This window comes from Lactuca serriola, chromosome 8 (assembly GCF_051521515.1).
Source record: "Lactuca serriola cultivar US96UC23 chromosome 8, Lser_US96UC23_V15, whole genome shotgun sequence".
Taxonomy (NCBI): domain Eukaryota; kingdom Viridiplantae; phylum Streptophyta; class Magnoliopsida; order Asterales; family Asteraceae; genus Lactuca; species Lactuca serriola.
The window spans coordinates 308,557,161-308,563,765 of NC_136415.1; positions in this window are offsets into that span (position 1 = coordinate 308,557,161).

Here is a 6,605-nt window from a genome sequence, read left to right on the forward strand (position 1 = left end):
TCTCCTAATACAGATCATTAACCTAATGATCCTCCGAAGATTCACATCTCATCCACTGTTGCAACAGTTGGACGGAGGGATGGTTAGTCCCGTCACTGACTACTAAATAAGTAACAACCTTAGACATCCGTAGACATTCATCGACCATTGGTGCTAATCAGTGGGGTTCTGAACGGTAAGTCCCGTCGAGATATCCCATTGAACCGGGATAAGAAAGATAATTTACACAGAAAGTACTAATAAATCATCCTCGTAGTTCTAAGTATAAGTATCCAGGTAAATAAGTACAGGATAATGCCCCTATGTAAAAGTGTTCCTGTATGGTATTCACGTAAGTGTGTTCATGTAACTGGTAAGTATATGTAAACATATTCATGTATCATGTAATCCTAAGTAAGTGTACTCATGTATCATGTAAGGTACTGTATAGACTCATGAATGAACTGACTCTTGTGTGATTCCTTGTAATAGGAATAATGTTTGATATCTTCGAATTAACCCTATGATAATTTACCGAGATGTAATTGATTGATCAAGTAGGTTTATACACTCTTACTACTCAAGGGTGTGGGAAACTGAATGAAAGGTGTAAACTATAACATCGATACATATATAAGAATATAAGTGTATATGCATAGTTTAGTCCAAGAATGTAAAATGGTTTTGTAAGACATCTTATTAGTTTTGAACAATAATTAACAATGACTTGATGTCATTTTAATAAACATTTCAAAAGTAAAACATTTGATAACAAAGTATTTTTAAGATTTAAAACCATTTCACGCATCACATTTTGTAGTATGTGAAATCTGTTAAATGACAAACACAGTTATAAAATACATATCAATGATTTAATAACATGTTTGTTTCTACTTGTATCCCCCCCCCCCATTAAAGCATTTAAAATCATTTAAAACATTGATTAGGGGTATGAACTCACCTGTAGTTGGTGATTGGGATGAACTGAACGGTATAGGATTGCTAGGTGTCAAGCGAGGACTTGTACACACACTACGACCCTAATGAACATATAATCACACATATATGCACTCAATTAGTCTCAAATTACTAATTGATAATGTTAAGACATCCTAGACATAATAAACACTTTATATAAGTGTTTTAAGCCCTAAGGATTGCATCTAAGCTATTGTGGGACAAGGCACTTGTGTTTAGGGTTCCAAAGGACCCCATGTATGAGTTTACTCCCCATATACCATCACACATGGAGTTTACGGTTGTAAACTCTTGATTTTACGGCCGTAAACTCCCAACCATGGGGGTATTGTGTGTTTTGAAGTTCCAAATGATTCCTAGAATTATTCCAACTTGGTGGTTAAATTCTTGGAAGGGTTTAAGGCATAGAAACACTCCTTTGAGGAGTTTACGACCCTAAGGATAGGTTTAAGGCATAGAAACACTCCTTGGAATGGTATTTTTGTTGTTTTCAAGTCTCTTGCATATGAAGGATAGGTTCTAGACTTTTACCTAAAGCATATGAAGGCATTTGGCACACTTTGGTGCCCTTCATTCATGTTTACGGCCCAAGAACCATGTCTTGGCCGTAAACTCACTTTGGAAGGTGATTTTGATGTGTTTAAGGCCCTTGATTTATTGGGAACAAGTCTAGGTAAAATCCTAAGGCCTTAGGTGCCTTGAAAGCACCATTTTGAGTATGATTTTGGAGTTTACGGCCTAAAAAACTCTTGGGCCATGAACTCCCAAACTTGGGTGGCTCTTGCTTGATTTCATGTCCCTAACACACTCCTATACAAGTCCAAGGCAGTTGTATATCACGGGGGACAGTCTAGGCTTCGTTTCGGGAGTTTACCGCCCAAGAACACCCTGGGGAGTAAACTCCTAAATCTAGTGATTTAGCCTTCTAAATCATGTTATAACTACATATAAAGCTTTCTAACACTACTAGAAAGAGTTACTCACGTTTTGGTATAAAAACCCGAAGATCCGTGAGAGAGAAAATGGCTTTTCTCTAGTTGAAAATGTGAATAATGAATGAATTTGGTTCAGAATTCTATTTATAGTCCTGAGATATTTTTGGCAGAAAATATTTTTATTCCTGAAATGACCTCTAATATAATAGAGTGATGGAATAATAGAGTTGCACTTAACCCTAGTGCATCCACTCTCCTGATATCTCCTGAAGTGTAAACCCTGAATTACTCCAACTTACACGAAAAAGTCTGAAAATTAGTTGTGACTGCTATAACTTCTATTGAAGTGATATAGTTTGTACAAAATGGAAATTTCGGGTTGTTACACTAATTTTTTTCTAAAACAGCAAGAGGTTTTGACACAACCAGAGCGGAGCAGTGTGTACGGTCAGCCAGCTCCAGAACGGTGAATCCCCAAAATACCCTTACATTATGTGTTATGAGATATGATATGTTATGGTATGTATGCTAGAGTAGGCCATGTGTTCATATTATGACTATAGTGGCCTGATTTGTGATGCCTTAGCCTAGAAGAATATTGCTGCTATGAGATACCTTGAAAGTGAATAGGTAGCAGTGAAGAGCTTATGGGGGGGTCTACCGGAGGGTAGTCGATGCATAGCGAGAGTAGAGTACTTGTGATCTGGGATCCAAGGAGGAGGACTTGGGGTGAATATTGATGCGGTGTGGTCGGTAGTATAGGGCCCGTACTTAAGACACCGGATCAGTGAGCAGTCCAAGTAAGAATCATGAGGATACTAGGGGACGAGTAAGGTTGCGTTATCGAGTGCGAGTATGCTCGAGCGAGTCTCTGATGTTTTTATATTGTATTTCAGAGACACCATGGTTGGGACACGACGCACACCTAGGAGCAGCAATGTCAGCGACGAGGAGATCCGTCGGTTGATTCATCAGGAAGTGGTTGCGGCCATACGAGTTGAGATACCGGAGATGTTTGGGTCTATCAAGACCACGCTGATGAGACTTTTGATGAGAGGTATGCGGCGCTCACTAGTGCGGATGTTGCTACGGCCACCGCAGCTGTCGCTGCTGCCAGACCGCAGGGAGGTGATTCGTTGCTATATCGGGAGTTCAGCAACACGAAGCCACCAGAGTTCGATGGGACGCAGGATCCAATCGCTACGATGAGGTGGATTGTAGATGTTGAGGGTTTTTACACTTGTTCGTGTCTGGAGCATTTAAGGGTGCGGTTCAAACTGAACTAGCTTCGCCTGGGGGCGAACGACTGGTAGAAGTTTGTATTAGCAGATTTCACCCCAGCTAAGCTTACTACGGTGACCTGGGAAAGGTTCACCACCATGTTTCGTGATGAGTACGTTCCCCATGTGGAAAGGGAACGACTGGCTCAGGAGCTTTTGACCTTCAAGCAGGTTACTGACTCAGTTACTATGATTACCCGGAAGTTTCATGAGAGGGCGATGTTTTTCCCTGAGCAGGTGTCTACCGAGCAGGCGTGCATGAGCCGGTATCTGAGTGTTCTGAGGAGAGATATTCGGGAGTTCGTGGTGAACTTGACTTACCGGACATTTTCCGAGCTCCAAGAAAATGTCCGAAAGAGGGAGATCGAGTTGGAGACTTAGGCCAGGGAGGAGGCGGAGTCTTAGGGAAAGGATCGGCGGCCGGCACAGTCTCAGCCGGTAGCCAAGCGGGCAAAGCTCGCTGATTCGAGATCTAGGGGTGCGAAGTGTCGTGCTTATGGGAAATGCGGCAAGAGTCACGAGGGGACGTGCAGAGCGGGGGTATGTTACAAGTGTGGGAAGGAGGGGATATCGCGAGGGATTGCCCCAAGGGATTTTCGGTTTGCCTCCATTGCAACCAGACCGGCCGTCGGAAGGCCGAATGCCCTCAGCTGCATCAGGGATCAGCGCAGGGATCTGCGCCTGTTGCTAGGGCTACCAAGGTTCGGCCAGCAAAGGCCGAGGCGCTGAAGGCTCGCGGGAGAGCCTTCCAGTTGACAACGGAGGAGGTCCGCGCAGCACCCGACATTGTGGCTGGTATGTATTCTTCCCTCTATTTATTTTGAATCTGAGATATTATGCTTATATTATGATATGCGTAGGTACTTTTCTTGTGAATTTTGTGCCTGCCTTGGTGTTATTTGACTCAGGAGCGAGTCGATCTTTTGTGTCGTTAGCTTTTAGTCGTCATATCAGTATTTGTCGAAAGGCACTGAGTCGACCTTTGCGGATTTCTATAGCTAACGAGCGAGCGGTGTATGCCACGGAGGTGATTCGAAGATGTAGGCTTGAGATCTTCGGTGTGGGGTTCCCGATTGATCTAGTCCTGATTGCGATGGGGGGCATATGTGTCATAGTGGGCATGGATTGGTTGAGCCAATTTGGAGCTATTATAGATTGCGAACGTCAGTTGGTAACGATACGAGACCCTAGTGGGGGAGTACTTACGGTGTACGGCGAGGGTACCCGTCCCGAGTCAGCATTTTGTTCGGCTGCTAGGGTGATGTGTTTACCGAAAATAATGTAAATAGCCCAACATTTTATTATCATGATATTCTTAACCTATTACATCATAACTTTACAATTTGGGCATATTATAGTAAAACCTACATTTTAGGTCCCTTAAGGCCTAAACTATATGTTTAGGGACTTATTTCTCATAAATGATATTTTTTGGCCCATTTGGTTAAAAATAATATTTTAACCCATTAATTTATAAAAAAATTGTATTTTCGGCCTATTTATCTAATAATTGACAAATTTGGCCCAAAATACTTATGTTGATGTTTTCAACCCATTTTTAAAGATTTTTTTTTATTTTCGACCCCTAACTGGATAGAAATGACCTTTTCGGCCCTCCTTTGATAAAAATTTCATTTTTGGCCCTTACTTAATAAAAATGACATTTTCGGCCCTTGTTTAAGAAAAATGACATTTTCAGCCCCTAATTGCATAAAAATGGCATTTTCGGCCTATTTTCCATAAAATTGACATTTTAGGCCCAACTTTGAAATAATTATCATTTTTAGCCCAAAAACCGTGGGTTTTTCATTTTAGACTCAAGTTTACATATAATGACATTTTGGTCCATCAAAATCAATATTTTTCACTTTAGGCCCAAGAAAACCGTAAAGCCCATTTAAAGGCCCATTATGCGAAAATTTGCATTTATGGTCCCTCTAATAACAAAATATCATAAAAGTTCATTTTTGAAATATAGTGACCCTTTTTGTCCTTATGAAAACTGTATATGTCATAAAAAGTCCCAACATTTTTGTTTATTTGACAAATATAGACCTTAAACAAGGTTTTTGTTAGTTTATTCGTCAATCATGTATGTTTAATACTTTCATCCATAAAGTATGTTGTTTAGGGTGTTTTAGTTTACCAATCTCAACTATTTTTGCTATATCTTTCGAGATCTAGTATGTATAGCCATATTTTCACAAGAGAAACACACATAACATGCACAATACTTAGATCTATCACATAAACACTTGTATTCTCCCCCAAAACATGTAAAAACCGAAAACAAGGGGGTATGAACTCACCTTGCTTGTTTGTTCTCAGTTTGGTGAAGATAAGAAAGAGGTTTTGGCTCTAGCAAGCCATCCTTGAGTAGATCTCAAGCTTATGAGATTTCTAAGAATATGATCACAAACAAATGTTTAGAAGGAGTGATCTAACATAAGAATGAAGTTATATAACTTGGATATGTAGGGACTTACCAAGGAATGATGATTTTTGGTGAAAATCCCCTTGAACACACTCTAAATCTTCGAAAATTTGGAGAAGGAGGGAGGTTTTCTAGAGAGAGTTTCTTAAGAGATTTTTGAAAGAAATGAGGTAGTGAGAAGAGTGGTTCGGCCGAGAAGAAGAGGGGAGAAGAGAGAGAGAGAGAGAGAGAGAGAGAGAGAGAGAGAGAGAGTGAAGTGATGTTGCATGGAGATCCTCCATGCAATAATGATGTGTCTCATGCTCATTAGTCCCCTTATTTTCATTCTTTTATATATATATATATATATATATATATATATATATATATATATATATATATATAAACACATTGGGCCAAGAATGGGCTAAATGAATGAAGGTGAAATAGCCTTGGACTCAAATCCTCGGCTTTGATCGAATTTCATAGGCCTAATAATATTTTTTGGCCCATTGGGCCCTTAGGATGGTTCACGGCCCAATGAAAGTCCATTAGGTGGTTCACGACCCATTAGAATTAAAGTAATGGGGTTTATGGTCCATTAGGGCTAACATGAACCATTTTTGTCCACATGGCCCAATATGTTAAGTTTTATGAATATGGGTCCGTTTAGATCGCAATTTAGGTTTCTAGGCGCAAAATAGTCGAATTGAATACTTATTGGTCCATTAGGCTGAACAAGAGAATTCTAGTTCATCATAAACTTGAACCAGGATTTTTAAAGTTTTCAACTCATTATTGACTATTTTATATACTTTGTATAGAGTTTTGAACTTCAATTGTGAATCTTGATGGAAATTGTTGTAATTGAATGAGAAGCATACATATTATCAAGTTAGGGTTACAAGTATTATCATAGTTAATGTTTACATGGGCATAGAACTTCCTAGCTAAATTGCCGGTTGTGACAACACACTCCACTAACGTCTTAGCAAGGGTACAAAGTGTAATTTCATGGAA